Here is a 14,156-nt window from a genome sequence, read left to right as displayed (position 1 = left end):
GTGGCCATAGACAGGTTGAAGACCTTTGTGAGATATTTTACTCCCAATGGACCCAGCTTTTTCAGCATCAGCATGTTTAGTCCGTCGGGGCCAATGGCTTTTGATGGTTTCATGTGTTTGATGGCCCCCTGAACCTCGTCGCTGGTGAAAGTAAGCGGTGCACTGTTGTAGGGCAGTTTGTGCAGCCGTCTGGTGGCACAACGTTTGGATCTGTCGACCGGAGGATGCAATATAAATTGCCGGCTAAAGTAGCTCGCGCATCTCTTCGGGTCCGACGAAGTACGACCGTTGAAGGTGATATCCACCTTGTCGTTGTGCTTCGTCGGGTTCGACAGGGACCTTACGGTGGACCAGAGCTTGCTCACACCAGAGGTGAAGTTACAGGACTTCAGATGCTCTACCCATTTGGTCCGCTTATGTTGGGTGACCAGTTGCCGGATCTCCAAATTGAGATCCTTTATACGAGGATCCCCGGGATCGGCCTGGCGTAGACGGTCACGCTCGTTTGCCATAACGGCTGCTTCGGCTGGGAAATTGGGACGTAATTCCCGGATCCGTCCAGCAGGTATGAAGCGAGCCGCGGCGGCTGTAATCGCCTTGCGGAATGCGCGTTCGCCTGCGCGCACATCGGTGGGAGTGGGTAGGGCTGCGAAGATGTTCTCAGTAAATTCCGCGAATCTGGTCCAATCAGCTTTGTTAAAGTTGATATATGACCGGTGATCCGCGGAAACAAAATCGGCGGGTCTCTCGATCGAGATGATAATGGGCAAGTGGTCTGATGCAAGCGATAGCATAGGTCGCCAGGTTATGCTATTTATCAGTCCATCGCTAGCAATTGTTATGTCAGGCGAGCTGCTACAATTGCCCACTACCCTAGTGGGGGCGTCGTCGTTTACAGTGCTGAACGTTGAATCGTCTATCTGCTCTGCCAATAGCTGTCCCCTACGATCATTTGGCAGGCTTGAATGCCAAAGATCGTGATGCGCGTTAAAGTCACCTACTACCAATCGGTTTTCTCCCCTGATGAGCGCACCAATATCGGTGAGATATCCTGCCGGGCAGCAGGTGACAGGGGGTATGTAAATGTTGTAAATTTCGAGCTCGGCATCGCCTGACCGGACAGCTATACCTTGACGTTCTAAGGTGCTGTCCCTGCGGTCGATGCCTTCATCAATAAGACGATACTGCACTGAGTGGTGTACTATGAACGCTAGGCCACCACCGTTGTCTCGCTCGCGGTCCTTTCGGTGCACGTTATAGCCGTCCCTGGTAATCAGGGGGGAGCTAGCGTGCAGTTTTGTCTCTTGGACCGCAGCTATCTTAATTCCGAACCGACTCATGAAGTCGACTATCTCGTCAATCTTACTCGTTAGTCCGTTGCAGTTCAGTTGCAAAAGCTTGAAGCTTCGCGGGAGGGTCGTCGTAATTCGGGGGTGAGGGATGCGTGATGTTGTCTGCGTTGGTCCTGCTGTGCGTTCCGCAAAATGGGGAGTGGCCTGATGTTGTCGGGTGGCCGCGCCACGGAGGGCGGTTGCGGGTGCAGAGCTCTGCAGCAGGGGGCAACGTAGTCGCGTGTCCACTCACGGGTGGTGTGCAGGCCGGAGCACCTCCGAAAGTGACACCAGCCACTGCAAGAACTGCATTGGACAGTTGTCAGGTTCCGAGGTACTACGGTCTGGCACACGGAGCAGACTGTGCGGGGGACCAAGAGCTGCTGGTTTGTCCCCGCACTGGGGTAGGATCAGGAGGGTTGTGGGTTGGAGAGGGAGTCGTGTTGCTCTTGGGGGCTCCTGGCCGTTGAGGTGTTGTTAGTGGCGGCAGTGTGATGTGCCGGCACTGAGGGCAGTGTAGCCGTAGAGGCGGTGGCCGCCTGTGGGCGGGAGCAACACGTGGCCACATACCTTGTGGACCACTCCCTGTGAGTCTTAAGGCCTGAACAGGTCTTAAGATGGCACCACCCGTTGCACTGGTTACACCTAACCGAGGTGGAGTTCGGGTGGAGCCGTTTGTGGCAAATGCAGCAGTAAAATACTTCAGGTCCGGGGTTGGGTTCGACGCCAGCCCGGAAGAGAAGTATTTGGAGCAAACTGGCTGCAATGAGTTGCTCCTGTGACGAAAGGTTTGGGGTAAAATACGGTACACTAGACAGGGCTAGTGTACTGGGGCGGCAGCCCTTGGTCGGGAATAAAACCCCGAGTCATTCCGGTAACGTAGAACCGGCTGCCATGGGAATGTGGCACTTAGCGGGAGGTTATAGTTTGAGCAAAACAACCGAATTTAACGGTAGAAATTTTCCCTACTTTTCTGTGCTTTATACGAGGCTTACATATAGCTGGAATACCTACTTTCTCGAGCTTAACTAACAATTCGCAATTAAAGGCGAGATTAAAATAAAATAAATAATTGGCGCTTACACTTCTGTTAGGTGTTTGGCCGAGCTCCTTCTCCTATTCGTGGTGTGCGTCTCGATGTTGTTCCACAAATGGAGGGACCTACAGTTTCAAGCCGACTCCGAACGGCAGATATTTTTATGAGGAGCTTTTTCATGGCAGAAATACACTCGGAGGTTTGCCATTGCCTGCCGAGGGGCGACCGCTATTAGAAAAATGTTTTTATTAATTTTGGTTTCACCGAGATTCGAACCAACGACCTCTCTGTGAATTCCGAACGTACCAACCCATTCGGCTACGGCGGCCGCCCATATTATGCGAGATTACCCATACAAATATTCTCTCCGAAATCCGACATTATAAAATAATCTTAGATTTTAAAGATGTTTTTTTCCGCACAAGCCTGTATTTTGTGTGTTGTCGAGTTAAAAGCAAAAACTCAAGTCGAGATAGACATATTTATTTATATAAGTGCATACTTAAAGCATAGCTCCTCATAAAAATTATGCTTGGCAATAGGAAGTACGCTTGTAAGCATTACACGAAGTTGAGCGCAATGGAAAAACTAGTTCAAAGTAATAGGACTATGAATAAGTTCGTGCGGTTTTTTTTCGAAATTTGAAACTTTATTGACGTAAAATGGTTTCAAATTTAATATTCAAAATATTGTCCATCGCTTACTACTACTTTTTCCCATCTTTCTGGCAATTCACGGATTCCCTTTGTGAAAAATTCGGTCGGTTTTGCCGCAATCCACGAATCGATCCATTTTTTGACTTCATCGTAATTACGGAAGTGCTGGTCAGCCAGGCCATGTTGCATCGATCGGAAGAGATAGTAATCGGATGGCGCAAGGTCTGGACTATACGGCGGGTGGGGTAGGACATCCCATTTGAGCGTTTCTAAGTATGTTTTGACCACTTGTGCAACATGTGGCCGAGCATTGTCATGTTGCAAAATAACTTTGTCGTGTCTATCGGCGTATTGCGGCCGTTTTTCTCGCAGTGCTCGGCTCAAACGCATCAATTGTCGTCGGTAGACATCCCCCGTAATCGTTTCATTCGGTTTCAGTAGCTCATAATATACAACACCCAGCTGGTCCCACCAGATACACAGCATAACCTTCAGGCCATGAATATTCTGCGCCGACGTCGATGTTGAAGCATGGCCAGGGTATCCATACGTTGCCCGACGTTTTGGATTGTCGTAATGGACCCACTTTTCATCGCCAGTCACAATTCGATGCAAAAAACCCTTTCTTTTGTGCCGTTGAAGCAGTTGTTCGCATGCCATAAAACGGCGTTCAACGTCTCTTGGCTTCAATTCATACGGCACCCAATGGCCTACCTTTCGGACCATTCCCATGGCTTTTAAACGTTTGGAAATGGTTGATTGATCAACTCCCAAAGTTTTTGCAACCTCTTCTTGCGTTTGAGCCGGATCTTGATCGAGCAATTCCTCCAATTCGGTATCCATGAACTTTGGCGGCGCACCCTCGCGTTCTTCGTCTTCCAAGCCAAAATCACCACTTTTAAAGCGTGCAAACCACTTCTGGCACGTTCGCTCAGATAGAGCATGCTCACCATAAACTTCCACCAAGATACGATGACTTTCGGCTGCTTTTTTCTTCATATTAAAATAATGAAGAAGAATTCCCCGCAAAAACACATTATTTGGCACGAAATTCGACATTTTCAAGTGTGGTAAAAATATTGTTGTTTACGCTTCAAATAAAAAACTTATACTGACGTTTGTGCCTTACGACAGTAGCTCTCCAATGAATGTTTGGAAATGTGGATCGATGGAATAATAATCAAGTTACGCCATCTGTTGTAAAACCGAAACGAACTTATTCATAGTCCTATTATTTCCTGTCTAAAAACATACGAAATGCACCAATTCAAAAACTTGTTACACAAAGCTATTTTTTCAGAAAACAATAATTTACTAGTGTGAAAACAGACGGATATTATGGCTGCGAGTATGGGTGGATTGCACCATTGCCACTGAGTTAGCAAACATTTGTTAACATATGTTAGCTACTGACATGCCTTGCACAGCTAGGCACAACTACATGCAAATTTAACGCCATTGCAAATGTAAAAAAACAGCAGCAACAACACCAATAATAATGGTTAGCACACATTTTATCGGGTATCTGGATCAATTTTGGCCCTATGCACTAACAAATGTACATAGAAAATGCTTAAGTGTGCATTTGTGCTTACACAACACAATCAAGAAAAAAAGAAGATCTATGTAATATATAGAAATATGCTTGGCGACTACATTGAAGGTGTTGCATGCAAATCAGTTGATGTTTGAGAGAATTGGATTTTTTTCTCGACAAACTGAACTGCTTCGCGGAGTCACTGGTAAATTGGCGCTAATGAGCTGATTCTCTACAAGAACAAATTTCTTTTATTCGTTTAAGCAAATCAAACAATAATACACATTTTTCTATTCTAGAGTATACAAAAGTATTGCCTCAGTCATTCGCTAACCACGAAAGCAAATGATGCACCTCCCTAAGATCCCAAGCACCCAAGTTTCAACTCTAATTACACATACCTGCCTACATAATACTTAGAATAGAACAGAACAAAATGTAAGGTTTTTCACTTTGACCTCGTTGACTTTTTTGCTCTCACCAAATATACCTACATACAGACATATACACTTAATCACTTACTTCCTTCCTTCTTTATTATGTCATTAGCTGAAAAGTAGAAATTAAGTAGCAAAACCTTTCATTAGCGACTAAGTACGATGGGGAGGCTCAGGGCCACCGCTGGCACGTACCAAATAAAACCATAAGCACTGGGTTGCAAGCTCGGCACACGATCACGTCGGGTGGTGAATTGAGGGCCGGCCACGCGTACATGCGTGACGAGAAGTGTTTAACACTTTCGCTTTTAACTCCGAAATTTTGTTCGGTAATGCACAGCGTGACGACAGCAATAAAATATATTTTATTAATTATGTAATAAAGTCGCAAAAAATACAAAAAAGGCGCTATTGCTGTGCATCTTGAATATGATTAACTTAAGCGATTAGAAACAAGAGGTAACGGTATGCTTGAGCGAGAACGCGTTGCATGGTTAATGGTGCAGTAAGACGTGAAGATGGCGCAACCTTCACCGATTTGCAGCAAACCAATGTGAAAGAGGCCAAAGTATGGAGCAGAGTGCTATATTCAACTATCCAAGTAGGCAGTACCTTGTCATCCGCAAGTTGCTACTTTGTATGTACGTATGTATGTATGCCCCTATTTAGAAAATGCCCTACATGAGCGTTAGCTTAGCAGCAGATGCGCGTAGTGTAAAAGCGCCAAATTAAGAAGTGCAAATGCGTGAAGGGCATACAGCTCATAACCGGAGCAGTGAAGAGAAGATTTTAGGCAAGTCTCTAAATACTTTAAAGTAAACATTCCTTGGAAGTTGTATTGAAAAGAAAACAAAAAATTAATCTACTTGCATACGAAGCGAATTATTAGCTGGTTTTTGCATTCAGCGTCACTTGTGTACCAGAAACCTACTGTGGCGAGTTTGGTTAAAAGTTTTCTCATGCGTTATAGGCGTGTAAATGTAAAATTATTGCAGCTAAAATTTGTAAATTAAATATAGATATCAATTCAAATACAAGAGGGAACACAATTGGGAATCTCTTGCAATAGACTGTTTTAACTTAAGCTTCAAAGCCATTGCGTGAACAAATTTTTGATTCTTTGAAAGTGATAAGCAGCACCGGTTTACTGTGTATAAAGGTATTCGAAGGTTTTTTTTAGTGCTTGCTGAAAGTTCTTATCCAAAGAAACGACAAGGGGGGTTTCCAACGTTTCCAGTCGTCTAAACTTTTTTATATCTGTTCACAGAGTAAGTTAGACCTTCTCAGAATGAGGTCAACCCAGCGTAGTTCTTCGATGCTGCTCAGTATTAAGAGCGCAAAATATTCATACATCTTCTGATGGTGGCACAACTGGCAAAAAAATCTGCTATATTTACCACGCCCCGCTGGCTTGCGTTTCAGAAATATTTGTAAAACCGTAAAGGCAGGGTAATACTGAGCAGTGTACGCAACTCTTTTATTTTCGAATAATAAATTTCGAAAAATTATGTATTGTTTTATCTATTTTTTCTGTGTAGATATGATGTATATGGTAATTTTTTACTGTTGAATTGCAAGACATAACATTCGGGGTTTTCCCGCCGAGACATTTTATTCATTCATAGCTTTACTCTTACTTTTCCTAATGCATCGTTGCAACACTAAAAATGGAAACATTAAAAATGCAAGCAGCAAAATAAAAGACTTAAGCAACGAACTTGTTTCTCGTAGCAAACATCACAATGTGATTGTGTTTAGAGAAAAGTTGCTCAAGTATGCGGCAATCTCGTTTTACAATTCCCTATTGTATTTATACGTTTATGAAATACGATTTACTGTTTCAAATGATGCTAATGGCACACATTGTACGTATTCCTGAAATTTATGCACCAAAATGCTATCACCTCAAACAACAGAAAATAAAACTATTTTTTACTTCTATATTATACTATGTATAACTCGGAGGTTTGCCATTGCCTGCCGAAGGGTGTCCGCTATTAGACAACATTTTTTCTTCATTTTGATGTTTCAGGGAGATTCGAACTTACGTTCTCCGAATTCCGAATGGAAATTACTTAATATTTGTGAAAAATACAATACAAATTGCGCTTGTCTCTTTGCAGCACAGTTCTGGTTCAAATGATCTGATCCCCATCGATACCACTTTTATATCGATACTCTGATATGGAAAAAATAGTATCGAGTGCCGAATATATTTCACAACGATACTGAAGCCGGTTCGAGGTTCGATCGCTCCCTATGTATGAATTTGCGGTAACATAGCGGATATTTCTTTGATTGCGCTTAATATTAAATGCCCAAAATATGTGATAATAAGTGAGAATAAGAGATCGAGGTTTGGAAAATGGCTTGTGAAAGAATTTTTATTAATTAGAGTGAATTAAAATAAAAGTGGGAATAAAACACAAGATTCACTTGTTTTGATACTAAAACTGAAAGACTGACTTTATCAAAAGCTTTAGTAGAGTCGGTAAACTCGATTACTATGGACAGGCTTCAGAAAAACCACGAGACTCGTTACGGTAGGCCTGTCATAAGGCCATGTTACTTAATTGAGTTAGAACTTTTGACTGTAAAGTATCATACATCTTTCCCTTAGCTATGATGTCGAATAACTTTTAGAGGGTTGAAAGCTTAGAAATCGGTCGGTAGATGGCATTGCGGCGTCAATGACTTTATTGCATTCAAGTGGTTTATTAATGATTAATAGGATTGGGTAAGCAGTCTCAGAAGAATTCTTAAATATGCAGGAACGGAAACCATCCACATCACTTGAGAATGAGGATTTGACTTCTAAACTGTCGTCAATCACATCATCAAGCGAGCTCCCCAAAATTGATAGGTGAATCATAATTATACTCAGGAATAATAAAAAGAGTACAAAAAAGGTATACAAAATTTACATACAAGAACCAAGCGACAAAGGGGTCCATTAACTACTTGATAGTGCGCTCGAAACTAGGCAGAAAAAGGTATTACTTTCCTCTTTAATCCGCTAATTCTCATTTTATTCCTCTCTATCTTTGCTTTTATTACTATTATAATTTTAGTTCAATTTAAATTTAAGACAATTATTGTTAACATTTTATCGCATGTAAAAGCTTATATAAGTTGAAGTACTTCTAAGAGACTATAGTCATACTTTGTACTACATGAATATGTAAATAAATAGCTGAATTTCATCTTGGTCGCATTCGAATACTTTGATTTCCAGCTCATATAGGCACCTGATCATAGAGACAATGTAGAAAACTTATTGGCCGATCTGGTTGCCGCTAACCTAACCTAACCTAACGCATTGTTTCACTGTGTAAAATTATAGGTCTGTCTATTTGACAAGTGTCAAAGTTGGCTTAAAAAAGGTGCCGTCTATGGATTATTCACTACTGACATCCGGGCTTCACTTTTGAAAGACCTTTTATTTACTATAAAACAATGTCACCAGCATTTGTAGCGAACCTAATTAAACGGGGCCTAATTAAACATTAATAAATATGAAATAAGCGTATTGTATTGCTTTGTGTTTTATACATTTTTTTCTTTGTTTTTGTTTTAAAAGTATGTAATATGAAAACAAACACAGACTGAACTTAAAGTCCAATGCAAAATCGCAAAAAAATGCTCATAATTGTCAGATTCATATCACACAAAATAATAAAGTTACAGAATAAAAAAATGTTTGCAATTATATAAAATCATTTAATTTTTTGAACTAATAATTGGAATGACTGCGTGAAGGTGAGCGAATGAATGTGAGCAAAGTGCGGCGGCGCGGCTATTGATGCCTTTGTATGAAGCTGTGTGCCAAACCGCAAAAAAAGAAATTACGCACAAAATGACCTTGAAAAGCGGTCGCAATCACCAACTACTGAGGCAGAGCACATTAAATCGTTTTTGCCGTTATGAAGTTCCACAACTTCCTCGCATCGGGGTGTTGCCGAGCTAAAATGTTACCCTTTTCCATAGTGTTGTTGCTGTTGGATACCTACTTGACTCGATGGCGATCGCTCGCCATTTAATTGGGTTTACTCTGATTTCGCGAAAACGAAAGTTATTTTTATGTTTAGGCACACTTTACATTGCCGAAAATTTGACAGCTGTTAGCTTTGGGTTATTAAGAGCCGTAAGATAACTTGGCAATTAGCGATTTCATTTCGCGAACAATTCACATAAATGCACTGCGCTACCTGTCGTTTTTGGGTTACGCAATTCGTGTCCGAAGGTAATCGTAAATGGGCCAGTGATTCGTAGATAAGTGGCTAGTCAGTTTGCCAGACATTGCGGCTAGCACTGGAACTAAGTAAGCGACACGAACTTGAGATGTTAATGATATGCCTGGCGGCTACTAAACGACCATTAGACGAGGTAAAACAATGTTTTTGAGGGAGTGGTTTAATCTTGTCTATCAAGTGTTTCTTTACGTTCGATTGCGAATCTGCGAACAACTGAAAGTCGGCCAGCTCGTATTGATCACAGCCGTCATTAGCATCCATCGACATAATCATGCATACATTACCTGGTGTGCTGGGGCTTAAGTTTGTGGTATTCACATCGCTGTCGCCCCACCAATTACACTCCACTATTACACACCTCGACCAACTACCATTTCTTCATCTATAATCCATAACTCATTGAGTCTGCATATTTTTGCATTTTTACTTTCTGAGACTCGCCTCAAATTGCAAAATAAATCGAAAATGAACTAACGCATTTTTCGTGGCAGCAAAAAAAAGAAGTAGTATTCAAAGACAAGCAACACTTTTAAGCCGGTATGCGAACAAACTATTGGCCATTTTTGGTTGATTTTCAGCGATCTGATATTCGCTGTTTGCTGAAGTTAACCATTACTGTGCGATGGCTCCATCCAGCGGCGTTAACCCAAATTCGCTGATGTATTGAAAAATTATTTAGTTATTTTCGGGTAAGCGACGTAAGCCTGGTGTTGTTTTATGGCTACTTCCTACTCCCGGTGTATACAAAAATTTCAAATTGCAAACTTTGCTCTTTTTGATTTCTGTTTTTTTGACTTGTCATTCCATTCGTGTGTCAAAAAAATAAAAAAATAAAAAATTAACAAAATACATTTTTAGAGGCCTTTTCATTGCTGTTATTGCTTTCTCCATTGAAATTTGTTCGTCTTGTAATTAATGCAAAATACATAAATTTAAGTAATTAATGACAGGCGGATGGTCATCAAAATCGAAAACAAAAAGCAAAAATTTCGTAAAGAAAATAGCAAAAATGGGAATGCAAAAAAAAAAAAAAAAAAAAGCTACGCAGTTTGTTTAAGCAATGAAAAGTTCTGAGACGCAATACAACGGCCTGAAAATACCACTGAGCGACTAGGTTTTTGCCACATGGATTCCGTACGCTAATTATTACTTTACTATGTATGTATCAGGTGTTTTTTTAGCTGCATAAGTCATCATGAAACGTTTAATTCCAGAACAACGCTTCCAAGCTGTGGAAATTTACCTCCGCGAAGTTCATAGAGTGAAGTGTTGAAGAAGATGCTGAGATGGCGACTCGTCATCGTTCTCAACTTATTGGCCTTTATCCTTCGACTACGTGGAAAATTCTACTTAAGGGCACTGACTTACTTTGCTATAAAAAAGAACTTGTGCAAGAATTGAGAGCCAAATGGCCACGTTTGAGTCACATTTTTGCTTATTGGCCTCATTTGAATTTATTATTCAAATTTATTGGAAAAGGTAGTCATAAATTTGGCTGATCGAAAAGATCATGTAACTCGTAGCTAAAGCGGATATATCCCGGATCTTTTATTCAAAAAATAAATGCCAAGAAATTATCTAGCAGATTATAATAAAAAATTATTCCAACAACATTTCTGTTTTTGTTATCATTTCAACCTCTTGAAAAAATACCCTTTACAACTATCTTATTATTTTTATTTATAATATTTCTAATTATTTATTTTCTGTTACATTTTATTGTGTTTTCCGCTAACATTACTATCCACAGTGTTGCACCACAACAAGTTTTCCTTCAAAATAGTTTCATTTTGTGAGTTTAGCTAATCGTTGTTAGTTTTTCAACATGTGAAGGAAGTGTATCAATCATCCTAACATCCAACAGTCATCCTCATTTCTGTTACGTCCTCAATTGACTTACGAAAGTAGCGACGAAATTTCACTGAACAGGTGAACATAGTGCTGATTTAACTATACCTGATGCCACATCAGACGGATAGCGCAAGAAATAAAACCATCGATTTGTCTACATTTAGTTCAATTCAAGATGACGTTCATGATTAACGATGGGAGATTTTTATTGGTAGCTTGCAGTCTTAAAACAAATAAACCAAAATATCATAATTTTTATATAATATATTACATTATATACATAATATGTTGACGCGGATTGCTTGAAGAAAAACACAACCGTTTCGTTTCAATAGATTCTTATATTTTAATTTAACAATTAGCGCGGTTGCATTTATATGCATTCCCTAAAGCGGTAAGTTATGCGGTAAAACATAAGCGGTAAAATATGCGGTAATTGCGGGATGAATAACAGTAAATAAAATCTAAGATCAAAGGCCTCTAATTAAACAGCAATATGTACCTAAGCATGTACATATGTGTAAGCACAATGGATATAGCAGAAAATAGAATATAACAAAAGGGATTAAGTGTTTACATTGCTGACATTAACCCTTAAGTAATATTATAAAATTAAAACTTAAATTAAATGCATAGACGGACTCAACATTATATATTTTATTTATCCACACATTTAGGCGATTTATGCAAAGAAAACGTATCTTCACAGATTCCCTTGTTTATATTTTATGTAAATGCATTAATCAACAAAAGTTGCCAAACCAAATTTTATTTTGTTAGTTCTTTTTTATGTAAACTTTATGTTGTATTCTGTCTATAATTCATGGGAGGCACTTTACAAATATTTCAATTCATTTAAAAAGTGTATTTCTTGTGAAATATCTTTTCTAGTAAATAAATATCACATTCTATAGGAAGCCCTTAGTAGAGCTGGATCGGTGGTTTCCTTTTCAATGTTAAAAAGAGACGCAGTGGTGACATGAGAATAGAGGCCAGTTCATTTGGGTACGATTGCAGACGATCCCGGCATTTGCTGGTTCATTTTTTATTTTCTGTTTCATTAAAACATTTTTAAGTCCTGATGAATTTGGGCATTCGTCACGTACCCCGGAGCGTTTACCAGGGTTTGTAGGGTCTTCGAGTGGAAACGTTGCAGAATTTCCAAATTTGACAAATAAGTAAAATTTAAATACAACATTGTTTAGGTTTAAGAAAAAATCTAGCTGCCAGACTCAATATACTCAAGTATTTGTCATCCAAACACTCTTTAATCCATACAAACACCTTAGTCAATATCACTAGAGCAATGATACTTTCTAAGATAGACTACGGTCTACCTGTGTACGGATGGACTGCCAATACTAATATTAAGCTACTTGATGCTCCATACCATACTGCTGTTCGTCGTAGTATAAACGCGTTCCCAACATCCCCCGTAAAATGCGTTTTGGCAGAAGCTGGTCTCCCTACTATAAATGAACGTGTAATCGAAGCGACATGGCTACTAATTCCGAAACTCTTTTCTACTACTAATCATATTTTGCACAAGGATTACATATCGGCGTTTCGACACAAACGTAGATATAGGCTCAAGTCCACAATTTGCCGCTGTATTTCGTATGGCTTAGAGATTGATTTGACTCCACCTAGGAGCTGCACTAAATTAAACTGCCAACCATCGTGGTTTATATATAAATCGAATTTCAACACCGTGCTTCGCGCACTTAATAAATCTACGACAAGTAGTTCGACCTATCAACAACTCTTCGCAGAACAGGAAAGAAACTACCGGAACAACAATTGGAATTTTTTATATACGGATGGATCAAAAACCAGCACAAACACCACGTTCGCTGTAGTTAATCAACAAGGATTGCTCATTTCTGGAGGTCAGTTATCTAAACACTGCTCGGTGTTCACAGCGGAAGCAATGGCCATATACAAAGCAGCAGATTTCGCGCAGAGTAATAAAGGAAAATTCCTCATTTGTACGGATAGCATGTCGTCTATTAAAGCCATACAAAACATTTATAGTAGTAGCAAATTGGTTGACAAAATAAGAGACCTTTGTATTCGGAACTTAAAAAAGATCAACATTATGTGGGTACCAGGCCATAAAGGCATCCGAGGCAACGAGCGAGCCGACGAAACAGCTCGACTTATGCCAGCAACAAGCTCATTGTTTCCAGTTTATTCAGAGAAGGATTTACATAGGCATATAAAAAAACATATTGACTCGATTAAGCTGGCAGAATGGTATACGTTTAGGCATCGGTATACTGAATTCAACGCCAGGCGCAAACCATCTCTATACCCAAGCAATACACCTCGATATTTATCAAGCCAGTTCGCCAGACTCAGAATCGGACATACTAAACTCACACACCAACACCTCCTCAAAGGAGGTGCCCAACAACAATGTCCATTTTGTGATAATAACGCATCAGCTGACCATCTTTTAAACGATTGTCGTACCTTAGAAAGTTTCAGGAAAAAACACTTCGGATCTACCAAACCGTCTGCTCTGCTGGCTACGGTTTCTACCATCAATATAACTGCTTTAAATAATTTTTTGAAAGATTGTAACTTAACTACTATGATTTAATATGACTTGCTAATAATAACACAGACTGTTCTATCTATCTACCGAGTTGTAGGCCCTGGCAGCTAGTACTCGTTCTTGTATTAGTTTTAGTATTATATATTAATTCTAATAAATAAATAAATAAATAAATAAATACAACTAAATTTGTTTTGACATGATTAAATTTAATTTCGTCATTTTGCGGAAAAACTATTAATATTATACTATTTTACAAAATATACAAAAACGAAGAATTAGTATGGCATAAAAGTGACTTTTAATGTTTATTTAAAAATTTTAGAGAATTCTTGAAAATATTATTTCTTCAACTTAATCTAAAACATATTAACAATTTGACGGCCAAAAATAAGATAAATAATATTATTAATTGAAAAAATTACGGAAGTGAGAAATACAGAGTCGTGGAGATTATTTTACAGCCATATATGCGGCTCTTATTTGGCGCGTTGC

The 14,156-nt window shown here is 39.6% G+C and overlaps 1 protein-coding gene and 1 long non-coding RNA gene across 8 annotated transcripts in view; one reads left to right on the top strand and one right to left on the bottom strand.

Annotated features, from left to right (window-relative positions):
* LOC128860143 (uncharacterized) overlaps positions 1-14,156 on the bottom strand; it is a 52,821-nt gene that overhangs the window by 31,966 nt on the left and 6,699 nt on the right. The window lies entirely within an intron of this gene.
* On the top strand, positions 10,155-10,863 carry LOC128860145 (uncharacterized). Its single transcript, XR_008454219.1, has 2 exons — positions 10,155-10,408; positions 10,465-10,863. It is a non-coding gene; the product is annotated as an uncharacterized LOC128860145 (long non-coding RNA).

The sequence above is a fragment of the Anastrepha ludens genome, chromosome 4 (genome assembly GCF_028408465.1).
Source record: "Anastrepha ludens isolate Willacy chromosome 4, idAnaLude1.1, whole genome shotgun sequence".
NCBI classification, from domain to species: domain Eukaryota; kingdom Metazoa; phylum Arthropoda; class Insecta; order Diptera; family Tephritidae; genus Anastrepha; species Anastrepha ludens.
Note: the sequence above shows the minus strand (reverse complement) of the source record. Positions and strands in the feature narration are given on the sequence as shown.